The sequence below is a fragment of the Phocoena phocoena genome, chromosome 1 (genome assembly GCF_963924675.1).
Source record: "Phocoena phocoena chromosome 1, mPhoPho1.1, whole genome shotgun sequence".
Taxonomy (NCBI): Eukaryota; Metazoa; Chordata; class Mammalia; order Artiodactyla; family Phocoenidae; genus Phocoena; species Phocoena phocoena.
In genome coordinates this window covers 19,886,773-19,901,281 of record NC_089219.1, presented here as the reverse complement: position 1 = coordinate 19,901,281, position 14,509 = coordinate 19,886,773, and positions in this window count along the sequence as shown.

The window sequence follows — 14,509 nt, the reverse complement described above, 5'->3', positions numbered from 1 at the left end:
TTCCTAAGGCCACACTTCCCCTGTCATCCCAATTCCTCCTGGCTGGGAGGCAAGAGTCCTAGGATATTGTCTTGGACAGCTACCCCCTGGGGGATGAACTCTGCAGGCCCCTGCCCCTCTCTGGGTCTCAGTTCCCCTTCAGTGTGACCAGGTTCCAGCCAGCTCTGCTGGTCTTGCTCCTCCAAACTGCACGACTCTCGCTGACATGGACTTCTTAGAACCCTCAGCCCTGCCTTCAGGTGCCCCTAGTCTGAAGGAAGAGACACTCCTCCCTTAGAAGCCCCAGTCGGAGATCGGGGACGTAGCCCTGCACACAGGACCTCCTGATATGTTGGAAGAGATAACACTCCACTCGCAGGAGCCTCTTCTAAGCGGGGAGACTCCCTGCCCCGACTCAGGTTCAAAAACTCCTGGTCTGATGGGGGAGACCTGGGCCACCAGCAGGAGGCTCCTGGGTCAGTGCTTGGGTTTTGGCTGGCTTCTCTCTCCCTTTCAGATGCCTTCTCCTCTTCCTAGTTGTGGGGTGAGGGGGCTCACACCTCTGTTTCTCAGAACCCAGCATCTCTGTTTACATAGCAGTGGGCACCACCTCAGGCTGTTGGCTGCAGCCAGCTTCGTGACAGATGGCCCATGTGCTGAGGCCCACCAGAAAGCACACGTTCCTGACACACCGTTTGCTTTTGGTGGCTCAGCTGTGTCTGCCACCGTCCCCAGGATGGTGCCCCCTTGGCCCAGGCAGGCCAACAGCAGTAGCATCTAGAATTAGGCAGTGCTCAGACTGGACAGGTTCCTTCCACCTCTGTGACGCCCCATTTAGGGCAACCTCCAGAAGCCTGGCTCTGGGGCGTCCAGGCTGGTCTTCACAGTACCCCAAAAGTCTGGCGTTATTACTGATAAAGAAGCTCAGAGCTTGTTTCCCTAACTGTAAAGTGAGGTTGATAGAAGCAATGCCGCTCAGAAAATAATTCTGAAGATTAAGAGATAATTCAGAGACAAATACCGTATGCTAACACATATATATGGAATTTAAGGGAAAAAAATGTCATGAAGAACCTAGGGGTAAGACAGGAATAAAGACGCAGACCTACTGGAGAACGGACTTGAGGATATGGGGAGGGGGAAGGGTGAGTTTTGACAGGGCGAGAGAGAGTCATGGACATATATACACACTAACAAACGTAGTAAGGTAGATAGCTAGGGGGAAGCAGCCGCAAGGCACAGGGATATTAGCTCGGTGCTTTGTGACAGCCTGGAGGGGTGGGATTGGGAGAGTGGGAGGGAGGGAGACGCAAGAGGGAAGACATATGGGAACATATGTATATGTATAGCTGATTCACTTTGTTATAAAGCAGAAACTAACACACCATTGTAAAGCAATTATACCCCAATAAAGATGTTTTAAAAAAAAAAGAGAGAATTCAGGCAAAACATTAGCACGGTGCCTAGCCAAGGTGAATATTTGCCGTTTTTATGATTTTGTTTTTTCTCCTGCTCAGCATTCAAACCCCTTTCTTGTTTGGGGGACTCCCCTGTGGGGTGAATCTTAGAGGAAGGCGGCACTGCCCTCCCATTGCAGAGGCTGACATGCCCCCGGGTCAGTAGGACCAGGCACGTGACCAGACTCCACCCGTCAATCAGGAGCCCACCCTGAATTCAGGGACCACTACGGTGCTACAGAGGACAGTCGGGGCGGGGCTCATTCCTGGGGACCAGAGGCCGTGCCCAGGCCGTGATGCCCAGCGAAGGCGGCCCTGGCAGCAGCCCCAGAACCACACACTGCCCACACGGGCCCCATGCCTGTGTCCTGAGCTGCCAGCCTCCTTCACATCCGCCCTTTCCCTGAGCCTCGCTCTCAGTCGATTCTGTGAGCTCCTTGGTATCCTTCCAATAAATTCCTGTTCTGCTTAAATTAATGACCGTCAGTTTCCATTGTTTTCAACCAAGAAACTTGACTGGTTTGGAAATTGGTCTGACCTGGTGGGTTTCAGACAAGACACCCTCAGGGAAGGGAAGGAAATAATCATCTATTCTAGTTGGGGCTGAAGGTGGCCAAAATCCAGTTAGTATCCAGGATGAGAATCTAGCAGCCTGTGGTATGTAGTGGTGAAACAGCTAATTAAGTTAAATTAATTAATTAAATTATGGCATGTGGCCATCTGGAAAAAAGTGCCATTGAATGCAAAGCTGTGAGGGCCTCAGTGGCCACGGCCATTGGACACAAAAATGGCATGATTTCAAAGATGGGTGGCTGCTTCTGTGACACTAGAAAAGAAATTTCATAATTCTATGACACAATTAAAAGAAAAAAATAACAAACTTCAATACCTAAATTCTTGACTCAAGGCATAAACTGGAGCCTAGGAACTTTCTATAACTGGACTAAAAGTTCTCTTATCTTTTACTGCAGTAGGATTAAGTTTGTGGAAAACCAAATGCAAAGCATGATCCTTTGCATTGTCAAACTACAGTGGCAGCTGAGTTCACCGCCTCTTCTTCCTCTGCCCGCCGCATTCATGCTGGTGGTTCCTTGAGGCTGACCCTGGGTCCTCTTCTCTTCTTACTCTGCATCCCCACAGCATATGGGATGCATTTGGCTGCAAGCAACAGAAAACTCTGCGACAGTGGAGGTCCAGGGAAGGCAGACTCTTGGAATGCACAGCTCTCAGCAACTCCCAGTGCTGTCAGAGGTGCCCATGCTCTTCTCTCTCAGTTCTGCCCTCCTCCGGGTTGACTACATCTAGCGGTACTGGAGCTGGTTCATGCTGGCTTGCAAGAGGTGATTGTGTGTAACCTAACTCTGTGTTCAGTGGCATGTTGGCAGTTTGAAATTGGCTATGGAGGAGATATTTACACCATGGAAATCAGCAAGCCTACAAATCTGGGCTTTTTTTTTTTTTTTTTTTTTTTCAGTTGGAGAGGAAAAAACACCAGCACATCACTGGCTTTATCCTAGCTCTCGTTTCCTAAGGGGTGGCAATGGAGCCACCTGCTTGTGTAGGTTCTCAGGAGGGAGAGGAAGAGGGAGAGTGTGAGGAGACAGGGAGGGAAAGGGGAGGAGGAGGGGGGAGATGGGAGAGGCAGGGGGAGGGAGGTGGGGAGAGGGAGAACCTCCCCTGACTCTGGAATCAGGCCGGCTCTCCAGCGTCACTGAGATCCAGAAGCAGGGGAATGCCAGGACCATGCTTGGCTGAGTCTCACCAGACCCCCTCTGGAGCTGGGGTGTGGGATCAGCTGCCAGGAAGAGCAAGGGCTCTGTTGGGGGGAGATCTCTGAACAAACTGGGTCCTTCAGGGTATGAGGAAAGAAGAAGTAGAGGTGATGGGTGGCAGCAGTGCCCACCATTCTCTCTTGAGGTGCCCACCCACACCCGTGGCTTCACTGATGACCATCAGAGCTAGACCCCCACCCAGACATGTGTAACTGACCACCCCTGAACATCTCACCTTGGAGGAGAAGAAGAAGAATCCTAAGAGCTAGTGCACATAGCACTGACCATGTACCAGCCGCTGGTCCAATGCTGTCCGTGAATCAGCTCATCTAACTACACAAGAGCCCTAGGAGACGGGTTCCGCTGTGGATCTCATTCACAGGTGAGGAAAATGAGGCTCCGAGGGGTGGGGTAACTTGCTAGAGCCCACAGATGTGGCACTGGGATGGGGAACCAGCCACCTGGATCCAGGTCCTTACTCTGAACCTCCACTCTTCCCTGCCTCCCACAGGAGCCTCCCCCAAGCCTGCTCGAAGCTCTCCTCCTCCTCGTCGTAACTGCAACTCAATGTTCAGGTGTCACCGCAGGCAGGCATCAACGTTCTAGAAAGATTTCCACCCCCAGCCCAGGTGAGACACCCGTCTACGGCTGCTGCAGTGAACTCTGTCCCCCGGGGGGCACTGGCTTCTTGTCTATTTCCCTTGAGGGCAAGAAACGGGTCCTACTCATCTCCACAGGCCCAGTGTCCTCAGGCCAGGAGCCGGCACACGGAATGGGTGGGTGAGAGCCCGGCCCCAGGCCCTCAGCTCCCTCCTCCCCACTGCCAGATCCCTGGGCCCTGGCGGTCCTGGAACATGCGCACCCCTATCCCCAACCTTCCAGGCAAATGTCCTGGCAGCCCCTGCGCCACTCCACCGCCCAGCTGGGTCTACTGCATACACTCAGCACAGATTTGCTTACCTCTGCTTCTCAGCCTCCTTCCTGTTTTACTCTTTTATTAAGATTCTAATTAAATAATTCTAATTAAATGTAATGAGCTGAATCGACAAACTTACTGCAATAAAGCTGCGGCATTCAAGACATCCTCTCCCGATCTTTCCTGGGCAGTGGAGTTGACATGGCGTTGGGCCTTTTCTGCCTGGGGATGACTCAGCAGGGCTGGGCCTGAGTGCCATGCTCACAGGACATTGCCATGGGCCTGAGCCACCCCTGACTGAGGCACCCTTCAGCCATGCTTCAGGCAGAAGTCAGTCTGTTCTTAGAGCCCAAACACTGGCCTGGCCACACTGGCCCTCTTCCGGTCTGTGCCTCAGGCCAGCCTGATGCCTCCACCTGACAACACATGGCCTCCTCCACACCAGGAGGGGCAGGCAAAGGCTCCAGACTTATAACTGGGGTTTGCTAAACACGTGGGTGTCCGCCTCTCCCTTCAGCCCTGCTCTCTGAAGAGGAAGAAAGGCCTGGACCTGAGGTCCGACCCCTGCCCTTCCATGTGGCCTTAGTCAAGGTCCATCCCCTCTCTGGGCCCCACCCCAGTTTCCACCAAATGTTGGGCTGACAGGGTGTGTTGAGTGAGGCCTGGCCTCAAATCCTGGCCCTGCCTCTTCTTGGCTGTGTTACCTGAGGCAAGTCACGTTGTCTCTCTGAGCCCCAGTTTCCTCACCTGTAAAATGGGACCAACATCACCTACTCTGCAGAGAGCTGTTGTAAAGTTACCTTAAAACAAAAATTAGGCACAGGCTAAGTGCTTGATAAGTTATAACCGTCAATCATCCTCATCCATCTCCCCTTCAGCAACCCTAGGGGCTGAGAGAGGACCCAGGCCAGGGGGGCTGGAGTGGGGCGGCGGAACTTTTAGAATCTTCCCAAACCTGGCCCATCTTCCTTCCCACTCTGCCTTAGGCCAGACCCACCAGCCAGCAATGGGGACACAGTGCCCTGGGGACCCCAGGCAGGACTTTATACCCTCCACTCACAGGCCCTGCCTAGGCAACAGCCCCGTCATAGCAGTCTCTGAGCTTCTACCCACACCTGACCTCACTGTACCTTTAGACCACCCTTCAGGGAAGGCAGAGTTTGGTTCACGGTCCCATTTCACAGACAGAGAAACTGAGGCTCAGAGAAGGGGGTGGTGACAAACTCAAGTCAATCAGGCAGAGGTGGAGTCAGGACTTGAACCTGGCTCTCTGGCTCTGACACCAGGGAGCCACTAGCTGCCACCTCCCCCTGCAAGTGCCAGGTGGCCGGGGATACTCTGTGTGTCCTAGTGACCCAGGCCGTGAGACCCAATAGCCCTGGAGGCAGGCGGGGCAGGGTGACTGCCCCAGAGTTCAGAGGAGGATGGGGAAAGGCTGCAGAGCAAAGCTGAAGGGCCGGGCCCCCGTTCCTGGGCTGCCCCAGGCTTACCTGGTCACCTGGCCTCCAGCCTCAGGCTCTGTTCCTCGGCAGAGTGGCACTGACTTTGGGGTCAGGAGGACCCTGGTTTGGTCCTGGCACGGTGTTCACCTGTTGTGTGATGGGCTGATGACCTCACCTCTCTGAACCTCGCTCTCTTCACAGCGTCAATGGGGTGCATGCTTGTATCCCCAGAAAAAAAATGGTGGGCATTATGGATCTTATGTCACAGGCCTGTTTTAGTTTCCTGGGGCTGCTGTAACAAGGAACACGTATCCCCCGCTTTTCAAAAGTATGCTTTATGCCACTTCACGTTTACGAAAGACCTATGTTAGTTCCTGTTTTCCCTAACTGAAAGACATCCAAAGAGGATTTTCGGGGACTTCCCTGGTGGTCCAGTGGTAAAGAATCCGCCTTCCAATGTAGGGGACACGGGTTCGATCCCTGGTCAGGGAACTAAGACCCCACATGCCACAGGGTAACTAAGCCCGTGCGCTGCAACTACTGAGCTTGTGCGCCTCAACCAGAGAGCCTGTGTGCTGCAAACTACAGATCCCACGCGCCCTGGAGCCCCCGTGCCACAACTAGAGAGAGAATACCCGCATGCCACAACTAGAGAGAAGCCCGAGCACCGCAACAAGAAAAAGCCCCTGCGCCACAACGAAAGATCCCGCATGTCTCAACGAAGACCCTGAGTGCCACAACTAAGTCCTGACGCAGCCAAAAAAGATGAATAAAATAAATAAAGAGGATTTTAGCATTGACGAAAAAGCGAGAATAGCGTTCAGCGTTTGTTTCGCAGCAGCAGCCGTCATAGACGCAGCGTGCACCCCCAGGGGTGAGAGTGGCACCGCCAAGCTCCTTCCTGGGAAACTACCCTCAGCATCTCAGCATCAAAGCATCTCAAGCCACTTTAGCTTTGAACTGTGTCTGAGAGCATCTGTGCTTTAACTGGATTTATGTTCTGCATCCGTTAGCAAGATGTGCTCTAAGTAACTGCTTCTTTGCTTTATACCATTTCAGCTTACAAAAGGTTTCATAGGAACTCTGGGATTGTGCGGAAACCTATACCGCAAAGTGGGTGGCTTAGAACAACAGAAATGTATTGTCTCACAGTTCTGGAGGCCAGAAGACCAAAATCAAAGCGTCAGCAGGGCCGTGTGCCCCCTTCACCTGTAGGGGAAGCTCCCGCTTCGCCTCTTCCAGCTTCTGATTGCCCCAGATGTTCCTTGGCTTGTGGCAGCATAACCCTGGCCTTCACATGGCCTTCTCCCTGTGTCTCTTCACACAGCCTTCGCTCTGCGCCTGGCTGGCCCTGTGTCCAAATTTCCCCTTTTTATAAGGACACCACCCTGATAACCTTGTTTTAATTGATCACCTCTGTAAAGACCCTGTTTCCAAATAAGGTCACATTCTGACGTACTGGGGGTTTGGACAAGTCTTTTGGGGAGGACACAGTCAACTTAGGCTGCAAGCTCTTTTGCACACACCTGATCCTTATAGGCAGGCCAGAAATGAGTGTCCTCACTGTACAGATGAGGAAAAATGGAGCTCAGGGAGGGGAGGTGACTAGTACAAGGTCACACAGTGAATGAGTCACAGAGTCAGGGTCTGAACTTCAGTCTCCCGAGTCTGGTGCTTTTCCACTGCCCTCTTTAAAATTTAAAAGGAGAAAAGAGAGTCCAGAGCTATCCTTTGGGGGTCAAGAATTTGACAGCCGTGTGGCATCAGTAATAACAACCACCACTGACCAAACTCCTACCAGAAGTCAGGTACTCAGCTTTAGGGCTTCCCTGGTGGCGCAGTGGTTGAGAGTCCGTCTGCCGATGCAGGGGACATGGGTTCGTGCCCCGGTCCGGGAAGATCCCACATGCCGTGGAGCGGCTGGGCCTGCGAGCCATGGCCGCTGAGCCTGTGCGTCTGGAGCCTGTGCTCCGCAACGGTAGAGGCCGCAACAGTGAGAGGCCCGCGTACCAGAAAAAAAAAAAAAAGAAGTCAGGCACTCGGCTTTATATTCACCGTGTCACGCTGCTACTTTTGAAGTCACACTGCCTATTTCAAAGCCAGGCTCTCCCATTCCCCCTGAGTGACACTGGGCCAGTAACTTCACCTCTCTGGGCCTCAGTTTCTTCTTCAGTAAAATGGGGACAGCATCCACTCTAGAGAGTCATGGTGAGGATTTAATGAGGTGATTCATGCAAAGCCCTTAGCACAGGGCCTGGCACATAGTAAGTTCTCACTTAATCCTCATAATGACATCATGAGGTAGGTCCACACTCTACAGAATGGAAACCAAGCCATCATTTGACTATGGTTATGAACTAGTTACTATGTCTAGTAAGTGACAGAAGTGGGATTTGAACCCAGGTCCCTCTGACTCTTAATTCTGTGCTCTTTCCACAGTGCTGAAGTCCTGGCTTCTCCTGAAGGCCTCCAGGCTTAGGAATCTGACTCTTCCTGAGGGCTGGCAGGGCCCAAACTTCAGACAGTCTTCCTAACTGGGTGGTGAAAGCCCTGGTCCAACTTGGTCCCTGGGAAGGGAGGGGGCCTCTGGGTTTAAAACACTGCCAATGCGGGAACCAGGGGCTGGGCATCCTCCCTACTTCAGCTGTCAGATAACCCCACGGGACAGACCTTCAACCCAAGTCCCCAAGAAGCATATGCCAACCCCCCTGGGTCCCAGGGGCATCTGTTCTGATTTGCTGTAAAAATTAGAGCTGAGCTCTGCAGAACGTCGAGGAAGCAGGGGAACTAGATAGTAGTGAAGGGGCCAAAATCAAAGACATTCCCCATTGCTGCCCCCTACAGACAAGCAGGCACCCACACATGCACAAAGAAATACACAGGCCTGCTCCCCACCAGACCAGACGTCCACATACTCACGTTCAGATACGCACGCCTGCAGCACAACACAGACCACAGAGCTGACACAGGCTCACTTCCAGAGGAATGACACACGTGCCCGGGGACACTCGCGCCACAGCCTGACGCCGGCAGGGACCTGGAGACACCAGCCCTCCACATCACACAAGGATGCACAAGCCCGGGACCCAGACTCACAGACTCGGGGACGCCTCAAACCCAGGCCTCCCTCGGAAACAGAGGAGGAAGTGCATCCCGTTGTCAAGCTCCCACCCACCCCTTTTCTAGCCCTGAGCCCGCTTTCTCTTGGGCCTGACCCTGGACGACTGCCCCAGCCCCCGGGGGTCTCTGCAGCCTCTGTGATCTTGTCTCTCTCTGCACAGACCTCCCACTCCATCTCAAGGAAGTCAGAAGCCCCCGCCCCTGCCCCAGGTCCCCGGTGCCCACCTGCTCTCTGACCTCATCTCCCAGCTCTCTCCTTCCGGCCACACTGACCTCCTCGCCCCTTCTGTTCTCTCACATCTCACTCTCCCCCCTGCCTGGGGCGGGGCCGAGGAGGGGGTACACTTGCTGTGTCTTCTGTCTCAAGCGCTCTTTCCTCCCACTTTCGTTAGGTCCTTTGCTCAAACCTCCCTGACCTCCCACCCCTGTATAAAGCAGCACTGCCCGCCTCCCCCTCTATCCCCAGCCCTGGCTTTTTTTTTTTTCTTCCTAGTACTGAGCACCACACAGATTACTTCTACATTTTTGGGGAGCGGGGAGGGTCAGTATCCCCCTCCCCCAGTGGAATGCAACTCCGTGGGATGGGATCTTCGTTGTTTTGTTTGTTGCCATGCTCCAAGCACCCGGCAGCCAGCCTGGTGTGTATGGTTGGTGCTCAGTCAATGGGTGCTGAACGAATCACTCCTGACCGCCAGCCTGGCTCAGGGAGCATCCAGAGGCAGGGTCCAAGCTGATGTGCATACAGACCTGGGGTCCAGCCCTGGTCCTGTCACTTCACCTCTCAGTCTTGTCTCTCACACGGCTGTCGTGAGGATCGAAGATAACATGTGTCTGCTCTCAACACAGCATCTGACGGTCCACACGGTGGTGAGGTTTCCTCTGGCCCAGCACCCCGGTTTCCCTGTCCCCCACCTCCCACAGGAGTGTCAGGGGAGAACGGGGTGCCCGGTGGTCTCAGCGCCTTCTTTCTCCCTTTCTACGTGCCCTCTCGGAGGCTGGACGCCTGTGAACCACTTTTCACACCTCCCTTGGCCAGCAGGCTTCACATCGGCTTCTGCCAGTGAGATCGGATCTCACAGAACCAACCTTAGGAGCAGAGAGCCGCCGGGCCACTGGCTGCAGCTCCCTCGGCTCCAGCCTTTCCTGATTCCCTGAACCCTTGCGGGGCCTCCTTCACACCCCCAGCCCTCCCAGTGGTTTCGTGAGCCGAATATATTGAGATTTATTTCCTACTTGAAACAGCTAGAGTGGAAGGTATTCTTGCCTGAATCCTGACTGGATATTGAAGTTTCTGGAGTTTTTCCTGGGGCACACTTTGATGGTAGGGAAGGGCCAGAGCGTGCACTTGGGTGGCATCAGGATGGAAGCTGGTAGGACATGTCTCCTCCCCCTTTGCCATCTTTTTTATTTTTCGGGCCGTGTCACGCAGCATGAGGGATCTTAGTTCCCCGACCAGGGATCGAACCCGTACCCCCTGCAGTGGAAGTGTGGAGTCTTAACCACTGGACTGCCAGAGAAGTGCCCGCCTTTGCCATCTTGGGTGGGGCCACAGCCCTGTGGTGAGACTGGTCCTGCATGTCCCCCCTCCCCCAGCAGCCCTCACAGCAATTGACAGCCACAGTGGGCGGAGTTCTCAGCACCTCACAAGTACCAGCTCATTCATTAGCTCCTCAAAACGTCCCGTGTGGATGGTGCTGTGATCATCCTATTTTATACAGGAGTAAACTGAGACCCAGACTATTAAGTCAACTGCTCTTCAGTCATTTACATGCCTAATAAGTGGCAAACCTGAGATTCAAACCCAGTCTGGCTCCAGGGGCCGTGCTCATAATCACAGCTCTCTGCTCTCTCTTCCAGGCGTGTGTGCCAGCAGCTCGAGCAGCAGATGAGCCCTTGGGGCCCTGGAGGAGGCGCAGTGAAGAGACAGGTGATGAGCTGATGCTTATTACGTGCTTGAGAATTCACCAATGCCCTTTCTCCAGCCTCTTCTTATCATAATCATTTCCACTTCCCCACAAGCCCTGCAGACCTCAAGCACATCGGCCCTCCCAGCACACGTGGGGAAGGGAAGGGACCTCTCTTTCTATGGGGTGGATGGGGGACAGGACATGGGGCCCCTGGAAAAGAATAACACCCCCATCTCAGCTCTGCTTCTCAACTGCCCACATGGCCCGTCCCTCCGTGGGCCCCAGTCCCCGACTATAAGCAAAGAAGGTGGGCTGGAGGACCATTATGGCTCTTCTGGCTCCGAAAATTCTAGACTCCTGCTTTGAAGACATTTTGAAAATCAAGATCTTTGGTCAGGGCAGAGAAGTGGACCACATGTTTTACAAAACCAGGCTGGGCTGGGCGTGCTTGGCTGCTGGCTGCGTGATGGAGACCCAGAGAGCCAAAGCCAGGTGTGCATGGGGAAGCTGACCATCGAGTGGCTTTGCCTTCAGAACTGATAACCTGCAAAGTGGATCTTTGGGCTGCAGAGACTCCAGCCTTGCCTGCCAATCTGAGGCTGCCCCTGCTCTCAGCAGGTTCTCACAGGAAGCTGGGCTGGTTGTCCCCCTTTTGATGAGCTGACTCGAGTCACTGACGGCCACTCTGTGCCAGGTGCTATGCTGGGCACTGAGGTTCAGGTGAATCAGACCCAGCCCTGGCGTCTCAGAGCTCCCAACCTTTCTCCCCTCCTTCAAGGCCCAGCTGGAACACCGCTCTTCCAGGAATTCTCCCTGGCTTCCAGCTCTGACTTCTAATGTCCCCGTGGTGTGGTACAAACCTAGCCCACGCCCAGGAGCTTTCCAGGGCACCAGGACCCGCAAACCCTGGCCTGTGAAGAGGTCAAGACAGGTCCCGGCAGCCCTACCCCGTGCTGGGGCTCAGGAGTTGTGATCAGAATTGTCGCTTGGCAACAAGGACTTAGGACACAGCCCACATCTGTCCTGGCTGGAAGCAAAGGCACCGGTTTGACCCAGCACCCACGTGTTGGGCTCAGAAGCTCCTAAGTAAGCGAGGACATTGTGTTGTCCAAACGTTCCAAGTAATCTGCAGAGGGGCAGGGTCACCTTGCGACAGTGGAGAACACAGGGGCTCTGCATCCCAGGCCTGCCTCTTCCCAGCTGTGTGAGGCTGGCAGGTCACATAAACACTGTGGGCCTCAGTGTCATCGTCTCTAAAATGGGCTAATAATGCCTCCTAGCACAGTCACTGTGTAGCAGCTTAAACTAGTTAACGGGTTCAGATGCTGCCAGCATTCCAGAGATGTGTTCCCCTCCTTCCCGGGCCCTCTGAGGCTGGCATTCACCACCCCGACACACTGAGTCTGCTCCCAGAGGACACCTTCCCCCTCGGAGGGACACCAAAGCTCACTCTGGGCCTCCGCCCACCCCACACAAACATAGGCTGGGCAATGCTGGCTGGGGCCAAGACAGGGCCCTGATGTGATGAGACACACGCTGCCGAGTCCTCAACTGGTCATGTCCAGAGAAGCAGCCCCAAGGGCACCCCCTAGCAGTGGGAAAGATCTATTTCCACCAGTCTGTGAAGACGGCCCCTGCCCCAGGTACCTAGCCTGGCCTGGGCCCTGCCGCTCCCATCTGTGCCATGGTAGAGGCTCCCCAGAACAGGACACGGGCAGCTCAGCTTGGGTTTGCCCTTCACTCTACAGGGTAGGTAGTGCTGTGGAAATATACAAGCTCTGGCGTCAGGCAGACTGGGGTTCAAATCCAAGGACCATTCCTTACTGGCTGTGAGATTTTGGTCAATTCACTTATCCTCCTTGACCCTCAGCTGTCCCATCTTGAAAATGGTACTAGGACCACCCACCTCCTGGCATGGTTGTTAGACTAGTATCTCTGATGTTAGGCGTAAAGGACTAACAGGGCCTGGCATGTACGCCCTGGGGAAAAGCTCACTCCCTGATGACAAAGAGGCCACCTCTGTACTCCGTGCACAGGGAGTGGTAGAGGGAAGAAGGCCAGGTGAAGAACAGACCCCAGACAAGCACCAAGGGCCCAGAATTCGCCCAGATTCACTCTCCGGGCTTGTCAGAAAGTCCTTGGAGAGATTTAATTGGGATGGGCTCTCCCCCTGGGAGAGGAGAGCCCAACATCCACCCAGTGAAGCTGAAGGTCACATCAAATCTGAAAGGCGACTTTGTTCTCTGCAGCTTCATCCGTTATGCGTGAAAGAGCAGATGGCGAGTGCTCAGGATTCATAATTTGAGACATCCGGAGACTAAAGGCATTGGCCAAATTTAAACCGAAAGACGGACTTGTTGAGTGTCTTCTCAGATTATGGGAGAAGAAGAAAGGAGAGAATTTCTTAGTCATCTACCATCCACTCAGAATTCACAGCCAGTCTGCCCGACGGCTGATATCAGAGGTCTCCGCCCCTGGGTTCCGGGTATTTTTATGACCACTATTTGAAAGGGACAAAGAGATAAATGTCCGAGAAGACCCCACTGGAGCTTGAAGAGAGCGGCCTTTCTGCGCGGCTCTACAGGAGGCCACAGGCAGCATGACTGCAGACGTGGCTCCCGGGGGATCAGGACGTGGCAGAGTCAAGGGCCACAGAGATCGGAGTCTGGGCTGTGGTCTGTCAAGCCTTGGCAGCAGCACCTGCAGCCTCGGTGCCTGCAGCAGGAAAGGGAGCTAGCACCACGGGGCTCAACAGGAGCGCCGCGATGACCTAGAGTTGAGAGCCTGGCACGGCCCTGGGTGCAGACGAAGAGCTCAGTTAACAGTAGCCCCTGTTATTATCAATTTTACTTTGACTTCCTTAAATGTATGTGGTCCCAATTGCCTTTTGCTCTGAGATAAGCTTTGAGCCATCTAAGTACATCACCAACAATATAATAATTGTCACCCGAATCTCACAAAACCCAGGGAGGCAGAAAGGGTGGTGATTGTTGTACCCTCTTCCCAGATGGGGAAACTGAGGCTCAAGGAAAGAAGTGACTGATCCAGTGTCACAGCCCCAGGTGGCAGAGCCAGAGCTAGACCTTGGGTCTCCCAAGTCACGAAAACACACTTTCCTTTATCCCCCACCCTAGTCCCCAGTCACACCCAAGCCACACGTTCTGAGTCCACATGGACAGGGAGGGTGTCTGGACTGCTGTCCCCAGCACTGAATCCCAGGCCTGGTTTGTGTTTAGCACAAAGTCTGTCAAATGAATAAACGTCATGGACTCATTTGAGAATGTGATGGAAATGAGAGACACCATCCCCAAGAAAAATGTATGTGTGGCCACACGCGTAATGTACATTTCAAGGGGTCACAGACCCTGGTTAGGAGGCCTTGACCTAGGTTTTCAGAGGCCTCTCCAGTGCTGAGCTCACTAAGCTATCCAGAGATGACCTCATCGCACAACCCATGTGCCTGGTGGAAAGGGGGCCCTCGGGCTTCATCTAGGGGATCACAGACCATTATCCCCCATGTCTGGGTCTGTGGTCACCACTGCTCCAACCACCCAGGGCAGGGGCTGCCCAAGGCCACGCTCCTACGTGGCTACCACGACACTCCATGCAAGTGCTCTTTGTATTTCAAAAAGAGAACATTTATTACTTATTTTTTTCCTCATTAGAACTTCCTTTACAGCAACACAAAGTAAAGCACAACAAAACTTATCTGTAGACACAAGGGGAGCACACTGACCACTGTTGGCCAGAGACCAGATGAAGGCCCCATGGAGACTCACACAAACACAGCACAGCCTTTCTCAGGTCTCCTGGACCCTTGTGCCAAGGGTGGCCCGTGTCAGGCCCAAGCCCCGCTGCCTCACGACAAATACAGGGGCTGATACCAAGGAGATCTGGGGTGGGCAGCGGGGGTGCA